The following is a 21,337-nucleotide window of genomic DNA, read 5'->3' on the forward strand; positions in this document are numbered from 1 at the left end:
CAGCTTCTTTCATGGAGGTCTGTCTTTGTTCCTGAAATAGCGACAGAGAACAGACAACGCGGTGCAACCAAAATCTCAGAAACTGACAGAGATGATGACATCGGACTTGTTTACCCGCACAAAATATTCCAGATAAAAGCACGCATCTGTTAAGGTGATACTCAAAATGAGTTGTTTATGTGCTTCTTCCTGTCCTAATCACAAACAACACTAACGCATAACAATATTTTTTATTATTCAGTAATGGAAAAACTACCTTCATACTTCACAAAACCATAAACAGCACAAGATGTGTCAGGGCTCAGGATCTTGTCTTAAATTTGCATATTCTATCTAAAATTTTTAATGTTTTTTTCCTATGGTATGATTGGATGTGTCATTTATATGTAACTGTTAATGGTTACATTTGTTCAGCAGTGGAGGGAGAACTGACAGTCTGTCTCTCTGTTGAGTATCAAGGAAAACCTCTCTGAGAGACAAAGAAATGTCATTGCTTTTAGAACAGTGTGTTACAATGTGTTCCAAGTCTCCCTGCAATTAGTGGATTTATAGCAGGCTGTGAGGTAACCTGCTCATTTTTAAGTAAACGTATACAGGAACAGTCCACCCCAATATCAAAAGGAAATATTTGTCCTCTTCAAGATTTAGTTTATTTTTCAATTTTCTTATGTATCTACATCTCAAAAAAAGACAAAAATGCTGTTATCCAAGCCCACAGCAGTGCCACAGAGAGAACAAAAATATGTGTTGAAATAAGTATGTATATCTAAAAACTTCATATAACAAACAACAACCCTAATAAACACATGAGGCATTGAAGCTGCCATTTCTTGTAAAGTTAATACACTGGTGCAGTGTGGGACAGTTTTGGGAATTCCAAGCAAACCAGATGACACCAAACTTTTCTCTTTTCAACTCTCATTTAAACTGAAAAATCCAAATTCTGTTCCGTGATGGACAAATATCTACACAGGTGGTGTTTGAGTGCAGCACCACGCTGGAGGAATAATGTAATTTGTCCCTTTTGATTGGATTTTGCAAATGATATTGAACTGACAAGTGAAAGCGGAACAGTTGTTTTTCATTTTAGCATATTAATTACACTGAGGGAGTGAGGGAACCCGATCCCTCTGTGCCAGGCTGTGTCTCGGTTAACCATAATGACAAAGATTCACATCTACAGTATTGATCGGGCTCATGCTTTGGCAGGGTCGCCAGTCATTTATAATCCCTCCCTGCAGCTGCTCCTGATCTCTCGCTCCTCGCAGTTAAATCGTTCTGGTCTCTCCAGTCTTAGAAAAAAATGTAAATAGTGTGCCATTGTGACTGCAGTTAAAGGGGTTTTATTTGCATATCTATTAGAAGAAAACATAAAATAGTAAAAGTGCTTCATTCTCCAATGGATCATGGAGGGGATTTAAGAGAATCTCAATGTGTTTTGGAGTGAAAGAACAAAACATCCACTTCCTCTTTATTCTGTTTTTAATTTTTTGTTTGATGTGCAAATTAGAGTGACACTTTCAGTTGGGAAAAGCACAGATTATCACAAGACAAGAAATGCTTTTCTAAAGATCCGAATGTACAGTACTGAGCACCAGAGTTGTGTGTTGTGCCAGTTTGAAAAAACATTGGCGTCTATTATCAACACATCACAAATAACTTCTCCTAATACCAACCTATTTTTGTCATAGATTGTTCTTCTACCAGACTTCTTTTGTAATTCAAATACCAGCATTTCTACACATATTGTAAATTTACCTTGCATCAGAGAATACAACATATGCAATATACAATATATACCTAAAATTATGTAAAGTATGAGGTAAAAGCTCAATAACAGTGAGCAAAACTTGAAGTGATGAATGGGGAAAAAGATTTTTGGTGGGCTGTTTTGGTCAGGGGAATGGCTGTTTGTTGATGTTTCACAGATGATTTATGGAATTCATCATCATTCACCGTCTTTGTGTGAGAGCAAAACAGCAAGAGTAATAGATATCGAAGCTTATTCCTCTCGGACTCTTTGTATTTCTTCTCCCTGAGTTCTTCTAAAAGCTGAATAAATTAAAGTTAATATTTCACAATAACTTTTTGCTTCACACATCCAAAGTTTTAAGGTGTTAAATCACAGTTGTTGCTGCAATCTGCTCCTAAAGATGAATCGGCAGCATTTGCAGCCTTCAAAGGGAAAGTTAATAGCTTTAATGTGTTAATATTTGCATCATCTAAGACAGGGTTGTCCAGATTCTTTTGAATAGAGGCCACATTATATAATTTAAAAAGACTGGGGGGCAACTGCTTCTCACATGAAAGTGATTATTAAAAATATGAAATCACAAACAAATGAGACAAACCTGACTGTTTTATCTTTCAGTAAACATATATTTAACTTTCCATGACTTCTTAAAGTGGCAGCTATCGCTCTCCACATAATGCTTCTTTGCTGTCGCTGTGTCTTGTACCTCGCAAGAAAAGTCTGCTGTTAAGTAACCAGTCTGTTTGCCATTTACTGTCTGTTTATAAAATCACATTAGTGTCACCTGCTTACTTCAAACGTGATGCATGTCTACAAACTGTATGATTGCCCTGCCATTATGAGGGGAAGGGAAAAATGCAAAGTGATCTTGCTCGATTAATCGATTTTGTGTGGCGGGCCACATATAGTATATTTTCAATGTCAAGCTGTGTGTTCTGGTGCTGCTGCAGAGCAACCCGCTGCTGTAATTACTGTATTTCCACAGTTAAAAGCCAATACTCTAATTGATGGAGCCATGCATGCTACTATGTTGTCAATAACATGGCTATGCAAATATTTTACTTGAAGCCTCGAGTAAAAAAACTGAAAGGACTCTGTTGATAGAATTATTGTCAGAAGGCTTTTATTTTGAAACGTAAACTGAAACAGTTTAGTTTAAGTGTAAATATTATATATTTCTCCATGTCTGTGACAGATATACACATTGAAACTGTAGTGGTGGGTGATATTAAGTCAGTATGACCATCAAAACACCATCTTTACTGTCTGTTTTTGCTGAAAACCACGCGTAATTTTTAGATGTGCCGCAGCTGAGCTCATGCAGACAATGTTGCTGCTCTAACCTGTACAACTCAGATGCGGTGCTTACACAGGCAGTGCGTCCCGGGTTTAAGGGCCCATTTGTACTCCCTTTATGTACAAAAGTAGATATGATCATTCCAAACGGTGTAAAAATCACTACCCTCATATTTCTGTGTCCTTTATGATAACATAAATACAGCCAATCGATGGCACTGGAAGGTGAAGTCAAAAATCTTCCCCCAACAACAACAACACAGAAACATAGCGATAGTGGAGGAGGTTATAATAGTTAAAGTTTCAACAGAGGCAGCCTTGTAGACGGGGGTGGTCTGTGAGGCCATTAAATACATTGCGAGATGTGGACGGATAATTCTTCTCACTTTATTACAAATTTGTTTAATTCTGTCGATTTGTAAAATGTCTTCGCCATTATCTGCAGTGGTACCTCGCTTGAATTATGCCAAAGCACTCCCCCGCAATTTGTAGCCATAAGCTTTCAACAAAATGTGCAAAAATATGGACAAAAATGAACTCAGAGTACAGACAAAAGGCGCCGCCATCTCTGTATACATAACATTGAGCCTAAGTGAGCATTGATGGATATATCATGAACTTGGTCTCGTGTCAGTTCACATAAGCTTTGATGCTGAAGCTGAAGCCTTTTACAAACAAAATAATTTGAAATCAGCTTTTGGTTTCAGTCAAACATTGCTTAAACATTGGAATTGAAACAAAAAAGAGGCAGCAGAATTAGTCCACAGCACGCAAAACCAGTTGCCTGTCACTTCCTGAATTGATTTAGCATTATATTGATTTCTTTCATGGCTTTGCAAGGGCTGGTCTCTAATTATCTGCCTGAACTTTTGATCCTTCATGAGCCTACTGGGCCCTGTTGACTCTTGGCCTCATACTTTCTTCATGTTAATCCTTATTTGTTTTAGCCGATGGCAGGGATTATTCATTTACTCTTTCAAAACTCTTTCACTGCATTGATCATTAGTTCATTTTTTCCCGACTTGCCTTAATTTTTCAAAGACACAACCCTCTGTGCAATCCACAAATTAGTTATCTTTAGGCTTGAAAACCCTCCCATTGCCTCTCTCCTCCCATTTGCTACATGCTGCCGTTATGAATGAGGCAGATTTGATAAGTGGAATAATTAAGGGATCAGAGCTCACACATGGAAAAATCGGCCATTTTGAGTGTTTTGCTTATTTGAACTAGTCAGCAGTGAGCACTGTGTTCTGGTCAGAGCTCATTAGGATGGATCTTGATCTGACACAAACCCAAAGAAGCCTCCGACTGACAGACAGAGGCCAGCAGGGACAGTCAGCTTTTCATGTGCTGGTTGTAAGTTTGCATTTCATGTTACTTCAATTAACAAAAACGGTAAGATCCAGTAATTTGTGGGCTCACATTAGTGACAAAATGAAATGAAACAAATTGCCCTTTATAAATTGAAGTGAAAGTAAAGACGCTCTGCACTCTTGGAAGTATAAGTACAGAACTCATAGTGTGCACAGTGATTTTTAATAGAATAGAATACAATGTATCTTTTTATTGTCCACATTGGGGGAGATTAATCTTTGGCTCACCAGACACAGGAGACAACATAATCAAAAGCAGACACGCAGTTAGTAAAACAAACATACATACATACAAAGTCATCAAAGAAGACATTAAACATTAATTAAGTCTATGTAATTGTATGTCAGTGGTTTAAAGCGCAACAGTCACTTAGTTAAGTTGATATTATTGATGGCACTTAGGTTGAGGGACTTATTAAATACGTTTTCGTTGCCACAGGGACTCTATGAGCTCAGGAGCCCAAACTGGCTAAAGTGAGGATGGGAGCTATCACCAGAATGTTCCATGCTTTTATCCTCGTCCTTTCTGCAAAAGGTTGGCTCAAGGGCTTTTGTGGCTTGCTAACTATTTCAGCTGTCATTGGCACATTCCTAGAAAGTTTACTATGAACAGTTAAGGTGGCAGTACCAGGCAGGAATGTGAAAACAGACTCAACCATAGTTACACTAACTGTGTTATCTGCTGACAAACACCCACATGCTTTACTTTAATCGGACCATTGCATTCAAGAGAATTTAAATATTAACGGTTGTGAGATGTAATTTTTGCACTTATAGAGAAAACAGTTTTCTTAAAGATGGAGCAAGCCTGCGAATCACAACCCATCGACCCAATGAAAACTGAAAAACTGAAATAGCACAAGAAGACATCCACTCACACGTGCAAACACAGGCCACAAGTTTGCACATAGATGCTCACAAACTCAGAAACCAGACAAACATAGTTTCAAAGTAACAATTACTTTACCATATGGTGCATGGTTGTAGCGAGGATCCAAAAACAAATATGACACTGGCACTCACATATAATTTCACTGATTTAAATTAAATAATTATAAATAAATGAGCTTAAGCCGTCACAAACTTCAGCTTTGCAGCTGTAATGGGTCGGTTTCTTTTCATTTTGACCACATTAAATAAGTAAATTTATCCATGTGAGCTGTTCTGTTTTTAAATGTCCATAAAAACCACATGAGCATTTGTGTATTGATTCCATGTGAACTTTGAACTTGGTAACAGCGGTGGAGAAGACCACGAGGTCACCTGTAGGTCTGTTTATTAGCAATGCTGGAGCTTCCAATCATATAATTAGAAAAAAATCCTCCAAATCAAACGTCAAAACGTGCCCTTTAGCAATGCTGGGCCTCTCTATAGCTTCCTCCTATCGCCTATGGTCCACCACTGCCTTTTAGAATGACCCATTTTCTCTTTTTTTGGTAGCCTCTAATGGCAGGGTATCATTTGTCTGTGCCATCCAAAACCTTAAAAGTAAATTTGTTTTATGATCTGATAACATTGGGGTTAAGGGTGGCTAGGTTTTTCGTCTGAATGCCTGTTATTTGTGTGTTCGTCCTCTACCATGCTCTGCCCTCACTGTCTGGGATTATGATCTGACTTTTTTTCATGTGCCAAATCCCTTCAGGCAGATCGTCCCTGTCTGGGAATTACACTGCTAAATGACAGGAACGCAGACAGATGCCACTGGGACTCATAGTCTTAATAGTGACGCTGTTATTGCAGCTGTCCAAGAGGACTGTGGCACTTTTCAAAGATATATTTCACTGGGATATTCATTTTATTAGTCAGTGTTGGGTGGTGATTTCTTACAGTGATATTATTGCTTTTTCCACTGGCAAACGGTGTAATGAGTCGCAGGTTCTGTTTCTCTAATTATACTCCAGTAACCACTCCAAGAATAGCAGTGAATGAAATGGAAATAGAATGAATTGTGGGTCCTGTTTGATTCCTGTGATGATGATGAAGCTTTAAAGCCAGGCAACTGATTATTCTGGTTTTAGCAAAAAAACAACGGCAAAAGGCAATTAAGAGGTGCAATGTGAAGCAAAGTGTAGTGCAATGAATATTTTGTGGTTACATGGTTTGTGTGTCTTTGACCTGCAGGCTCTGTGATGCACTCCTTGGGTATATTCTTACTCAACATCTCCAGGTACAGCAGATGAAACCAAGCAAAATCTGCCAGAATTTCATTATATGGGTGGCATTTGAAGATAAAGAAGGCAAAAATCTGGAAAAGGCAAAAAAAAAATGAAAATACCAGCACAACCACCCTAGTGCTGGGTGTCACAGCAGGCTGGTGGCCAGTGGCAGCGCTGGGTCTAAACTGTTAACTGATCCAGTGGATTTGGGTTGGTGCCGCCACGAGGTGGTCTGTAGCAGCAGGGAGTGCACTGATGTGCACTGTTGTTTTGCAGTGTAGGCAATTGTTGCCAATGCTGGAATATCATATTTATGTGCTGGACTCTCTGCCATTGAATCAGGCTTTCACCATCTGAAGCAGTGCGTGTGCGCATCTTAATTCATAGAACATACAATTGGAAGGCCCTCTCAGTGAAATGACCTGTGATTGGCCAAAGTCTCCCTCTTAAAAAAGAGCCAGGAAGAGATGCAGAAGTCTTGTGTTGTCTCAGTGCACTTGAATTTCAATAGTCTTAATGAGAACCCAGAATTAATTGCAATATTTTTTTTGCCCCATGATGCCAAAATTAAACTGCGCACCCAAACTTTGTTGGGTAATGTAAGTATGGAAATTTGGACCAATTTATTATTTCATTTTCTGAATAATCATCAACATAATAACAAAGAACTGGAATCAAAAAAGTGACACCTTGTCATACCTTTACAACTAATGGAGGTGATTTGTTTCTGCTTGATTTTGGCACAGCAAAAGCAACCTAAAAACAAAAAGAAAAAGAGGAAAAATTACATATGAGGATTTACAGCCTTTCTAGGTTAAAGGGGGCTGAACTCACCAAAAACGCCTAAACAGGATAATGTGTACGGCTCAACTCATTAACATGCTTAGGAAGATAAAACTGCTCTCTTTTTTTCTGCATAAAAGCATTTACAGAGAGAGAGGGACAGAGATTATAACCCAAAAAGAAGTATTTACCTTATGTCTTATGCTGAGAACATTCATGTGTCATTAAGTGCAAAAATTCAGTACAAACATATTGCATCTGTCTCCCCTTAACCGAGCTAAAAATCATAATAAACAAATAAGTTAAACTAACAAAAGCAGTCAGAAGCTTAAAGACTGGTTCTGTGTCCATGTGAGAGATTGTAGTCCACCACTGATATCAGTTTTATTCATGAGAAAGTGAGCAAATACATTTGTTTTGTATTCCAACACGGGAACAGGTAGCCATTTGAAAACTTAAAATGAAATGTACAGAAATAGTTGGTAAGAGAAAGAAATGCTTGGAAACGAAAGTGACACATGATGATGCATGGTGACAGAGAGAGACAGAGATATCATAACTCACCTCAGATGAGGGCTGTGTTTGAGATTTGTTACTGCAAAAGCTGTCGAGGTGATCCATAAATGTGTTTGAGGTGCATATTCAGGCTCGAAGGCTCACATCACTCTGAGAGCCAGTCAGCAGCTGAAGCATTTTAGGCTTCTTTAGGGACTGTATGTTGTTGGGTGTGGGGAGGCTGAGCTGTATGTTTCACTGTTTACAAGAGAGAGAGCGTTCCCAACATTATTTTTTCTTTTCCTGCTTTTGGGGGGGGGGGGACTCCCCCCTTGACTAAGATACATTATCTCAAAATAATAACAGTATTGAGATGGTACAAATCCTTCTGCCACTAATAACTAAAAGTGTATTCAGAGTTTAAGATGGTGAACTCCAATTTCAAATTCAATCGAATTAATATAGCCACTATAAAGAAGTGGAATTAGCAATGGCATGCATAATGAAATTGTGCCAAGGCTGTGCCAAACATTGCATCATTAATATCAAAATGCAAGTAAGTCATATTCAGTGAATGATTTAAGTCCACTGCTTACAGATGTGCAGGCACAGTGAGTCCTCCAATTGAATTGGCAAGATATAATATTTGTAACAGCCTCCCTGAGAAAACACATCAAAGAGTTTTAAAACTGTTTTAGTACCGAACAGAGTTATGGTTAAAGGAGCTGTGTGTGACATCCAGAGCATATATGACTGTGGTGGGGTACGCTGCACCTGGTTGTCAACATGGAGGTGGCTGAGCCAGTGGTTAGCAGCTAACAGGGCTAACTTAATTAACAGCCAGCCAGTACACATTCACAAGGCATCAAATACTGACTCTTTGTCACGCCCCTGGCATTTCAGGCCAAAGAGAGTCTCTGATGTCTTAATGAAGTGTACTGGTGTTACAGCTTACGCCAAAGTAAAGCCATCCGCAGCAATACTTCACACTGAGAATAACTGATGTAGTTTTAAGAGTGAAAAAAGTCCTCGTAGGGCTGGAGGGAGGGGAGATAGAAGGGTCAATCAAAACTGGAGCGTTATTCAGATGATAACAGTTTTAGTCAGTGTGAAACCAAAAATTTATGTTGTCTCATGTACCTATCTCCCATTACAAGCCAAAAGTCTTTTTTTTTTTTTTTACTTGATGTTAAGAAATGTTATGTAATGCTACATAATTTAGATATGATCCCCATGCACTGATATTACTCACTTGATGTATTTATGTCAGGTTACATTACATAACAAACATACTTATTTTAAGCCAAAATAGGATTTTTTTCTCAACCTAACCAAGCAGTTTTGTTTCCTTAATTTAATTGTGGTTGATTTTACAATATTAATGACATTATGATGTGTTTCAGCTGTGTGTCACAAAGATATGCTAAAGGGTACCTTACGTGTCGCTGTGAGAGGTGGTTTTTGGCAACCTAGAAATGGGAACTCTGTGTAGTGTGTATTAAATAGTGAACTATATAGGGAATAACTGAATGACATTTTGGGTACGCTGGAATTTTCTTCCTCCGGAAATACTTATATACTATACCGCATTGCATTGTGGTATACGGGAGTATAATGTATGGTACGTCATATGTACACTCAAATTTGCTGTGCATTGTGGGTATTTTGTAGTGCACTATATAGTGGATAAAATTAACTGCTGAAAAATCAAACACTGCTACAAATTGGCAAACACACTATATTGTGCACTATTTCAGTGATAGAGAACACTTTCGAACACAGCTAAAGCTAACACTTTTAACCAGGGGGAAACCTGATTGGAGGGTTGGCGCTATGTTTCCATGACAATGCAGTCCCGATCTCAGTGGTAGCTGTTATATGAGTGCATTGCAAAGAAGCAGGGATTAGCTAGACAGTGGGATACACTCAAATGGACTTGAAAGACACAGAGAGAGAGACTGCATAATTGTTACTTCATTTGTTGCAGATGGGCAAGAATAATGATTCCTTTGGCCACTAGAGGGCTTTGTCACTTTCACAATGTTGCATTTTTATACAGTCCTGGTCAGGAACCTAACCAGAGAAAACAACAAATTTTCTATTTTTTCGCTGTATTTGGCGTTAGTCTGCCATTTCCACTTAGTATGGCATTACCATGACTTTTTAAGTTCTAAATTCATATATTGCCACATCCTACAGTACATGTATAGTTGCTTGCTTCAGATTGATAGTGAAAACTGCATGAACAGAAAGTGCATCAATTTATTAAACTTATGTCTTTTTAAGTATGTGTGCATCCTATATACAGTACCAGTTTCTCTGTATGTGTCCCTGCCTCTGTAATACTAACAACTCCTCCAACCAGCTCACTCCTGCAGGTGTCAGAGGGAGGCAGGGCAGCAGAGCCATCAGGGAGAAATATGGGCTGTAAGCCGGAGCTGTAGCACCATTACCGCCAGCGTCTTACTGCTGCTTTCATCTGTTAGCTCTATCTCAATGGTCATCTGGGGAACCTGGCGGCTGCGCTGCCATCAAATTGGAGTTGGGCAGGAGAGGGAAACAAAGACCATAATATGAGGGGTGTGTGTGTGTGTGTGTGTGTGTGTGTGTGTGTGTGTGTGTGTGTGTGTGTGTGTGTGTGTGTGTGTGTGTGTGTGTGTGTGTGTGTGTGTGTGTGTGTGTGTGTGTGTGTGTGTGTGTGTGTGTGTGTGTGTTGTGCATGGTACCAAAAATGAGAAATGTAGTTCTGTGTCAGAGCCAGAGCATGTTTCTGCGTATGTGGGTGCACACGTGAATTTCTCTGTGTGTGACAGCATGTGCACTGAGAGTGCGTGTGTGTGTGTGCGAGAGAGAGAGAGAGAGAGAGAGAGAGAGAGAGAGAGAGAGAGAGAGAGGCTGTATAACAAATCAAAAGCTCTGGTTTGTCCATAAGAAGCCTCGTTGGCTGGAGGCTAAAAAGAGAAGCTAGCGCAACACTTCTTGTCTGCACTGCCTCTCTCTCTCCAGCGGGAGGTCGTTTCATTAAACAACAGCACTGCAGCTGATACAGTACAGGTTTTTCTGACAGCTCTATTCGCTAAAGTACAGGATGAGGTAACTGTTATTTATTTCCTTGTGTGAGCGCAAGTGTGTGTGTGTGCCAATTTGTATGCACAGACAATTGTTTGAGTGGGTACATTTGTGTCATTGGTGCTTGAAGTCAGTGTGTGGGAGCACACAGTGATTTGTGACCGCTTGTTTGTGTGAAAATAAAAAATAGTTTTCAAGTTAGAAATTTGATTTCAATTTTTAAAGCAGTGTAAGGTAAACAGTCCCCTCTAAGTTGGGGCTCGAGACAAAGAAGGAAGCTGCTGCATACCTCCTGCAGCTGCCTTGCCCGCCTTCACCTCCAGTCATCATCCAGCATTCAGACCCCTAATGTGGGTTCCTTATTCAGCTTTACCACCTCCTTAAAATATATGACATCATAGGGAGGTCAAATTGCCAAAGACTAGTCACATTTGTCATACATTTGTGCACATGTAAATAAATATTATATATGAGTCTCTTCTGATTGAACTGTCAGTAATACACTGACTTTAGACAAGAACCTCACACAACCCCACTTAGAAAAATCTAAACTATCTCGTTAAGTTATATGATGGGCTGTTAATAATGATTAGAATTATAAATTTGATTTATATGACACTTTTCAGCGTACTTAAATGCTTTACAGCATGAGAGGAGCAAAAACTATGAAATAAAAAGTGGAAGGCAGAGAGAGGAAGTCAGAAATGGTAAGTTTTTTCCCCAATGTTGTTGTTTACATTATAACTTTAATTCATAGAGGTGTGTTGTGTTGTTCTGGGCCTGTAGGCGGTGTGTGTGTGTGTGTGTGTGTGTGTGTGTGTGTCTTTTTATTTTTTTATTTATAAACACTGAATTTGAAAAAAATCCAGAAAGGTTTTTTTTTCTTTTTTAATTTTTCAGTAACCATGGTAACCCCTTGGTACTGTAGGTGCACAGCAGGATGGGAGTCCCCTCCGAATGAAAAGATTACTAGTCTACTGTATATGAACTCATCCTAGTATTCCTGGAAATACTTCCATATGAGATCATTAGGACACCTCAAGATCATTTTTCACAACCAATTCAGGAAGTTCTGTCTTTTTTCGTGGCATATCATTACTTGTAGCCCTCTACCACCAACATTCCCAATTTTGGCCATTTACACTCACACAATCCATCCTCAGTTATTCAATACTTTTTAAAAGTGCCAGGGCCCTCAGGTAATAGAACTGTTTCTGCTGACACATGACTCCTTAGAGATTATGTTGAGTCACTTCTTGAGGACCTTCCTCACTTAGTTCAGCTGGGAGGAATTTAAGCTTAATTTTAAATTTTAAATTTTAAATTTTTGATTATTTGGTAATGAATTTATAGAAAATTGTTAAAAATACAAAGGTTACCTTAACTGCACACTTTATGAATTTAATTGCATTTTTTGGTATAATGTAGGTTTATATACTGTTAAAAGGCATGACAGTCATCTTATTTTTTTTTTCTCTCTACAGTTTATTATAGATCATTTTGATGAATAACAGCAACAGAGAGATGACCATGACTTATAGCTAGCTAACCCTATACCACTTCTTAATCATAGGTTATTTTCCATAACCACCATCTTGCCCCAATCTAAAGCATACCATGTGTTGTTGCCATGCCATGTGCAGATATTGTAGAAAGACGAAATTTTAATGTTATTGAATGAAGTATCTAATATATAAAACATTTCCATTAATAAACAATAAACTTCAACAAAATTTTATAGTTCAGAATAGGTGTTTAGTTTGAGAGTCCTTTCAACTGTTAGTGAGGCAGACGTGTATGTGTGTGAATCACATCAATACTTGCAGTGGTACAAAAAGGGCATAAAGAGGAGTTATAGCTCTATCTCCTGGTGTTTCTGTCTCTGAGGGAGCAGCTACATGAGAGAGACCTTTTAGTGCTGACACATGCCTGAGTGCCTTTAAGGTTGAGGGGAGAAGATATTATGTTTCTGACTTATGACTGCGAGTACAAACACTCCTGAGCAAATGATGGCAGAGATGATGATGACTGCTGTAGCCACTCCATCCCGACATGCTAGTCTGAAGCTCAGTTTGCTCAGCCATGGGTGTAGCTGTGGGTAAAATGCTCATGATGTTCCTCTTGTAATGCCATGCACAGGCTGTCGTCTATATGAGCCCCCGTGGGTCGATTCATATTTGCACCATTTAGGCATGATTGATTTGCCACTCAGGGTACGCCTACAGCAGTCTGAGATCCTCTCTGCATCGCGAGGAGAGCTGCTGGTTTTATGAATAGATCTGATATGCATTTGTCAATAATGTGGATCTGAACATTTCCACAGCCGTGGCCCGGAGACAGGCTGAGGAATGTGGGTTTGTGTGCATCTTGCATGTGCCTATGTAAGAGTTCTCAGGTTGTCCTTGTGAAAAAATAAGACAGACTTCTTATGTAAAACATATCAAAGTGTAAGTATGTGTGAAATACGTGAATGGTAACGCATTAAGAAATAGGTTTGTGTTCATTAGGCAAACAGATTTCAGGATAGAGGAGAAAATGCATTCAGTTTATTAGATCAACAGCTGCATGCTGTATCCACTATGGTACTGTACAACAAAGTAGAGATCTATAACAGAGCAGGGCTGTAGCCGTGCAGTCAATGCTGGGAGCCAAATCTGCAGGGGGCTCATACTTTTTGGCAAAATAGTATTTATTTTCATAATTACAGTTCTTGTTAAACATGCCGCATTAAAATTAATGTTAACTTGTCATGCATGTCCTTGCAGAATTCCTCCAGTGTTTATTGTTAGGGAGGTTTTTACCATGAATGTATAAAGAAAGCCTATATATAGCATGGAGGTAGCGCCCTGTTCATTTCTATAAGAGCTGCTCAATAGCACATGAAGCAAAAAATGCTCTATTCATGCTCTACGGGGAGCGTGTAAATCATAATTACAGTCTTGTAATAAAACAAATCATTGTTTTAGAATATTGAGGTTAGTGAAGATCTGCTTTAGTGCATCTTAGAAAACAATGCACTGATGTGAGCTGAGAGTGTTGCCAGAGTTATACCACCACTGGAAAAATGAGGAAAAAAAAAGACATTTTTATATAGTCGACTTTTTTTCTGTTTCTGCCTGTTTCTGTTTGGGATGTTGCATACAATGAAGACCTCTCTTGAAAGTTGCAAGGAGTATAATTTAAAGCCCTGAGAGAAGGCTGCACAACAAAGGCTGAGTGCTCCAACAGAAAAATGCTCATGCTCACACAATCAGTGGCCAAAAAATGGCTTGTGTTCTGAAAAAGATTACAGAAGTGTCCAAATGGGTAATACAAATGTGATTTCGAATAGGGATCCTGGTGTTACTGGAAACTTGTACGAAAATTGCATACTGTGAAAGAGCAGGGAATTTAACTTTTTACACGCAAGTTAAGCTTTAACAAAAATCTTACCCATAGTTGAATTAAATTAAGTTATTTTCACTAATGTGTTTTGTTAACTTTTGAGTACGTGTGTGACAATAATAAGTGTAGAACAAAATGTACGCCTTTTCTACAAAACATTTCTGTATTTTTGCAAAACATTTGTAGGAAATGATGAAACATTTTGTGCTTTTGTGAGACAACATGCAAAAAAAATAACAGAATATGCCGAAATATTTTAGATTTGACACATCTCTTTAACAGTTACAGTGTGTTGATGTGAAGTTGTGAGGCTTATTTTGCAAAAATGACCAGCTTGTTGGGGTGTTTGCTTGGCAATGCAAGTCTGTTATCTTGCATAGTTGATCATTATTCCTCTTCAATTTTTGCAATTCTGTGGTGCAAAGGCAGAATCTGCACCACATACACAATACATCAGAACATGTGGTTAAACAGCAGTGGAGGAGGCATTTTTCCTGGTTTTTCAACCCATGGAAATGAATGTGAAAGGATTGGGAGGGGCAATGTTCAAACCCACTCCTTTCTTTTGGAATCCCTGCAACATTTGCATACTTTAAGATAGACACTTAATTCAACTGAACTTTTATTTTAAAGGAGACACCACTCTATGTTTGTAAGAGATTAAAGAACAAATTTGAATTTGTACTTTTATTCATTAAGAAATAAAGGCCTTGTTCTCAGTGGTCTATGTTAATATAACTTGTCTTCAGCAGGAATTATGAAACTGACACCACAGGACGAATAAAAATAAGTCTACATCATTCCTTTCATTGCTCCATTTAATCGCCTGAGACAGAGACAGACCAGCAAACCAACTTCACTGTGCTCTGTTTAATGTGTGGAAATGTTCAAACCTCATGTCTCTGACCGTGGTGCTGAAACACTTCAATTTAAGCTCTGTCCCAACTTCCTACATACTCATTCTGACATGGATTTGAATGCAGGCAGTATACAGTTAGAAACGTGTCACATAAAATTACATTGCAAAGTAAATGTAATTGTAATCATTCCCAATTGCTGAGAAAAAAAACATGTAATTAAAATACATTTACTGATCAAAAAATGTGTGATTAAAACAGGGTTACATCCAAATACATTCTTTTTGGCAAAATGTTTGTATGATGATGTGCAGGAATGCCTACTTTTGGCATAGCCTATTTTGGAATATTTTTCTGCTTTATTGTCCGGTCTAAACATTTGTTAGAAAAACATTTGTAAAAGTAATCTTATTTAATAAGCTGCATTACTCTGGTGAAGCCATTAAAATAGTAACATTACTTCTGAAAAAGTTTGAACAGGGTTACTAGTAATTTGTATCCTATTACATTTCAAAGTAAACTTCCCAACACTGTATGCAGTTCAGAGAGATGAGTTTGAGCACTGAATTTGGTTGACGTGCGTAAATAAGCAACACCCCAGCAATTACCCACATCCAAGCATGATAGCAACCACAAATTAACAACAAAATGACACCCGAGCAATCAACCAAAATGAAAGCAATAACTTAGCAGCCACCCAGCTGCACCTTGGTGCTACTCAAACCCTTTCCCAACATCCCGATAGAACACACAAGACTTCTTTAGATAGTGTAAAGCAGCTGTCTTCAACATTTTTCAGGCCTAGCAGCCCTTGGCTGAAAGAGAGATGGAGAAGGAACCCCCTATTGTATACACAGTGTAAAACTTAGTTGAATATTAAACTGGGCAGATGGAGGTTGCTAGTCACAAGGCCACATCAGCCTCCAGCTGCAGTCTTGACCTGTATTTGTTAATCAGGTATGTGATCAACATATTCTCATCCCAGCTCATGAAATACTGGTGCCTGGTCTGCACCGTTCAATTCCACTTTCACAAAATCAGTTTTTGCAAAAGGCAAAGTATGTTAGATTAATGTTGATACTTCGAACATTAATTTGTTGTTTATGAGAAGCTGTTAATTGAGTTTGTGTATAGGTTATCATCCCTGTCTGTCTGTCTGTCTGTCTGTCTGTCTGTCTGTCTGTCACACTGTAATTTTTGGAAAAAAATACTTTCAAAAAATTATCAAACAATATTTTGGCAGCCTCCTGAAGTAATTCTGAGGACCCCTCTATGAGTCCCTGTTTAAGACCCATGATGGTGAAGTATTATAACATATTATAATATTTTGTGAAATAAATATTAATTATAAATTAATAGAGGGGTTTTACAACTTCTATTTTTGGGTAAGATGCTACACCTCACTTGACCCACAATAACGCCCCACTAACCTTTTAATGGGCTTCCTGTCTCCCTATAAATCGTAAAAATCCTTTAAAAAGATGTAAAAATATTGTGTTTACCTTGCAGACAGATTAATATAAGCTTACATGAAAAATGGATCACTGTAAAAACAAATGTAAAAACAGTTTTGTGACTACATAATTTTGCAGAAATATGCAAGGCCATTTTTCTATCTCATCAGACATCACCTGTAACTGCAGCTTGTGCTGCCATATGAACATTATTTGTAGATCTGTAAATGTTATGGTATTTTTTTCTTTCTTTCTATTACCTTATGACTATAGTTACTTTCATAACTTTTCTCATCCTTCAATTCCACCCCACCCTTTTTTTGCCTTAGTTTTTTCCAACCCTCTTTTTAATACTTTCTTGATAAATGTTACATCGAGTATAAATATTTTACCGCCACATGCAACTTTGATGGGGACGCCACCATTCTCGTATCTTTTTAGGATGCTTTATGCAGACCTTATTGTGTCATGTGCAGCCACTTTAATGCAGTGGTTTTCAGAGATGGACAGAAAGCGAGAGAGGATGTGTGAGGTGTTAGAAGAGGTTGGGGTCACTGGGATAAGTGTATGTAGGCCTGCTCTACTACACTGTTGTACTGCGTGCGTGTTTAATACAACCAGGTAATCCGCTGTAAACCTGCTCATCTGTGAAAGTGATTGGGACACCAGCCTGTCCTCTGCATGTCTAATTCCTATGTGAACATCATTACTGCCGTGTTGATTAGTGATGGTTTTAAGTGTTTGTCAAATAGCCGGCAGTCACAGCAGGAGGCAGCCCTGTGGGGTCCGAGTGGAAAACAATCCGTGAAAAACAAAATAAAATATGCATGTGATACTTTTGACAACATTTGATTGTTTGACGCTCTCGCTGTTTGAACCAAGACAACAGCAACATTCAGATCATCTGTCATCACCTCGATTTTCAACTTCATTTGGCCTCATTTGAACATGCTGTTAATGTAAACATTAACAATAGTGTTTTGTATAATACAGTTTGCACTACTTAAAATGTGCTTCTCTTAAATTCTACTTAATTTATCTGTGTGTGTGTGTGTGTGTGTGTGTGTGTGTGTGTGTGTGCGTGCGTGTGTGTGTGTGTGTGCATGTGCTTGCGTGTGTAACCATATTTCACTGTTTGTGACTATGATAAATTGTATCATTTTGGGGGTTCTGGTCTATTTGAAATAAATACAAAATAGAACCAGTTAACCCTTCAACAACTAGATCAATGTCAGTTTTTTGTGCTGCGTTCAGATGCCTTTCACTAGCACTTCCGACACCTTAGAAAATTGGTTTGATTTCTTTCAAAAACACAGAAAACACACTATAATCAACATGGCAAGAAATGCCCTGCAAACTTTAAAAAAGAAAAAAAAAGAAGATATTATCAACAAATGGGGGGAAATGTCCATAAAACTATATTTATAATTCTCTTTATTGAAAAACAAAAATTTAGGTCATTTTCATATTCTTTTCTTTTCCTTATTTTCAGGTAATTTTCTTAAAACTTTTTACTTATTTCTTGGTAATTTTTTTGGCCATTTCTTGTTAAGTTGCTGGTCGCCCTCTTCCCAAAGATATCAAGGCAATTTGCTCAGGTTTCAAAGGGTTAAAGTTAAATGTCCCTCCCATAAGCCAGATGAATAGGCAAAACTTCCTGGCCAGTACTTAAAAAATATTCGAAGTGCATCCCCAGCCTTACACCACCCCCTTCTCTCTTATAAATAACCAACAGCCCCTAACTTTTTTCATTTCAAACAAGGGTCAAAACAGTGGCTTATTTATTTCTTGTCAGAAACTAATTTGCATTCGAAATAAAATATAGTTTGTCTTTCTTTTTGTTTGTTTTTTAGTAGTTATTTCCTAAACTGCAACTTAAAGCTCAACTTCCTGCATAAATTTGATTTAAACATTTATTCCTAAATCCAAATTTCAGACTGAATTCAAATAGGTCACCACCCCTAAAATTAAGAAAAAACCAAGTAAAACATCAGCAAATGATCTCTTAATGATTATGTCTTCACTATTTTTTGGCCCTCATTAATGTTTTAAACACGCACACAAACACATGCACGCGTGCACACACAGGTGTCGCTTTCTAGCGCGATGAATCTGCAGATGCAGCCTCACCGCATTTGGCGTGCAGCGGCTGACGTCAGGAGGAGAGCGGAGTGAGAGGAGTTGAAATAGGGCAGAGCAGGAGCGGAGCGCGGAGAGGAAAACCAGCCGGAGGAGCTGAAGGATGGCGAGCCGCTGCTGAGAGTTGGGACGCGCTACCCCGTCGCTACAAACGCAGCTGCCACTGATACACCAGCCCCATAATTAATCTGAAGCCTTTAAACCCCGCCGAGCGAGCGAGTGAGCAGGAGCGGAGTGGGACTAAAAGAGCGCAGTTTGGTCACGTCGCTGCGAGGAAATCTGTGGCACGAATTTGCTTCCTTTCTGCCCTCTTGCCTCGAAATACCACAGGTAAGGTGGATCTGTATTTACTGATGCGGGATAGGGTGCTCAGAGGTTGCTTAAAGGCGCATTTTATTGTGTTTTATAAGTTTGGTTGTTTTGGGTGCATGACGCTGCTGTATCCGCCACTATTTGCATTAGTGTGAGTGAATTGAAACTGTAAAGAGGGTGGCAGTGGCGTGCGTTAATTTTGAATTAGTTTGTGAGTAGCTGAGGAGGAATGCATCAATAATAGAGAGAGAGAGAGAGAGCTTTAGAATTTACAGGCACAAAGATGTGTGTGAGATGCAGCCTTATAGCGCAGGGCGATGTCAATGACAATCTGTGACAGTGTTTAACTACACTGTCGCCTATTGTCTGGCGCAACACGGACTGTGATTAATCATTCAATATGACCAGATGCCAGCTTTCGGTAACCTCACATAACCGTGCAGAGACTCTACCTGCTCGGGAACAACAGGATAGTGTTTGATGAATGGCTTCAGGAGGACTCCTCTGCCCGGATGCGCCAGGGTTTGCTCACGCAGCAGAGGCAGTGAAATGATAACAGAGACACGCACATCCCTCGCTGGGCTCACTGGCATGGATTCACGGTCCCAACAACCCCCCCAACCTCCCACCCCTCTTCACTCGTGGAGCCAATTTCTTTGGCAGGACGCTGGGAAGACTTCATCTTTTAACCATCAGTGTCTCATAAAGCATCCACTCACTCAGCATGCAAAAACTCTCAAGATTCAGGGGAGAGACATACCTAAACAAGATTTTCTTGTCTGATTGTGTTAAATGAGCTGCTTCGGCGCTCTCTCATGGGAAAATCCTATCAGTGTCACCAGAGAGCCGGCACAGCGGCAGCAAAGCCTCCGTGACGGCCAGCGGAGTGGGAAATGAGGATTGGTCGGCGCCGTGATACAGCAGCGTATATTGCGCTGGAGCTCTCCATGGTGCTGAAAACGCTCCAGCCTCTTGCTCCTTTACTCCACTATCCTTTGCCTTTTTTCTCCAGCCTCTCTTTCTGTTGGATTTCCTCTCCACCTGGAACCAGATATGGAGTCAACATCCAGCAACAGAATTACGGCCATTCATCACTGTGCTATCACTGAAAAACTGCCTGTAAATCTCAGCCTTCCAGCTTTTATGTGAGCCAACAGCTCCTCCAACTCTCAACTCAGGCACGCAGTCTCACACAAAACACATACATGCAGCACATGCAGAGCCCTGGATCAATATCTCACCCTGGCTGCTGAATCAGAATATTAATGGCAGAGGTTCTCAACACAATCTGCTTGCACTGTGAACTGGTAATATGCAGTAACAAACGACCTTTAGGCATTAGCCAGGGGGAAATGAACAAGTAAGCATGTAGGCACCACCTGTGACATGTGGCTTCTGACTGAGAAAACAGCATTTGGTACCCAATCACCTTGCATTCAACAGTTGGATTTATTGTATTTTCATAGCTGAGAACAGCCATGAACCTGTAATCATCACTGAGGTAACAGTACTAAGATTAAAAGATGATCAACCCTTTGAAAGCTGGACCAACATCACTTTTCTTGTGGTGCTTTCAGATGACTTTTGCAATATTTCAACCTTTGAATCTTGAGCAAATTGGTTTGATTTCTTTCAAAAACATGGGAGAAAAGGCAATGAGCAGTCTGGCAAGAGATGCTCCTCAAACAAAGAGAGTTGAAAATTATTTTTATTTTAAAGCTAGGGGAAAATGTCTTGAGAAAAATAAAACAACTATAAAACTCTGTTTATGGTTATCATAATTACATACGTTAAATGATGTTATAGAGTTTTTAATTTTAAACACTCTTTTAAAGTCTTGTTTGCTTTGTTTTTATGTTTGTTTGTTTTAATCATTTTCAGGTAAATCTCTTGTACTTTTTCTTGCTATTTTTGGGTAATTTCTTCCATCAAAATCAAGCCAGTTTGCTCAGGTTTCAAAGGGTTAAACAAAGGATAGGAACATTAAAAACAAAGTACATATGACCAATTTGACAGACTGTCAATTTTTAGGCTTTTCTGAGTGACTCCAGCAGGTTTTTTTTTTTTTGTTTTTTTTTTTTGGAGCCACATCATGTCCTGAACCCTGTCAGAGCAGTTCTGACTGCAGTCCACCCTGGGGTCACAGTCAGCGGGTTGAGAAATAATGATGTAGCCCAGAATAGTGACTCAGTCGGGCTTATTACAGTTTGCAATCTGGTGTGTAACTTATTAGCTGTCTCGCAGAGAGCCATAACAGCGCGGTGTC

The 21,337-nt window shown here is 39.1% G+C and overlaps 1 protein-coding gene across 2 annotated transcripts in view; it reads left to right on the forward strand.

Annotated features, from left to right (window-relative positions):
* The window catches only part of fstl4 (follistatin-like 4), a 318,501-nt gene that overhangs the window by 61,034 nt on the left and 236,130 nt on the right, over window positions 1-21,337 (forward strand). The window contains exon 1 of one of the 2 annotated variants that reach the window (XM_042499286.2): window positions 18,787-19,089. The exons of the other annotated variant lie outside the window; for it this stretch is intronic. The gene's annotated coding sequence lies outside the window, so the exon portion shown is untranslated. Of the gene's footprint in view, window positions 1-18,786; window positions 19,090-21,337 lie in introns of those variants that run through there. 2 annotated transcript variants of the gene reach the window in all.

The sequence above is a fragment of the Plectropomus leopardus genome, chromosome 15 (assembly GCF_026936395.1).
Source record: "Plectropomus leopardus strain MGB_pleo_1.0 chromosome 15, ASM2693639v1, whole genome shotgun sequence".
Classification (NCBI taxonomy): domain Eukaryota; kingdom Metazoa; phylum Chordata; class Actinopteri; order Perciformes; family Serranidae; genus Plectropomus; species Plectropomus leopardus.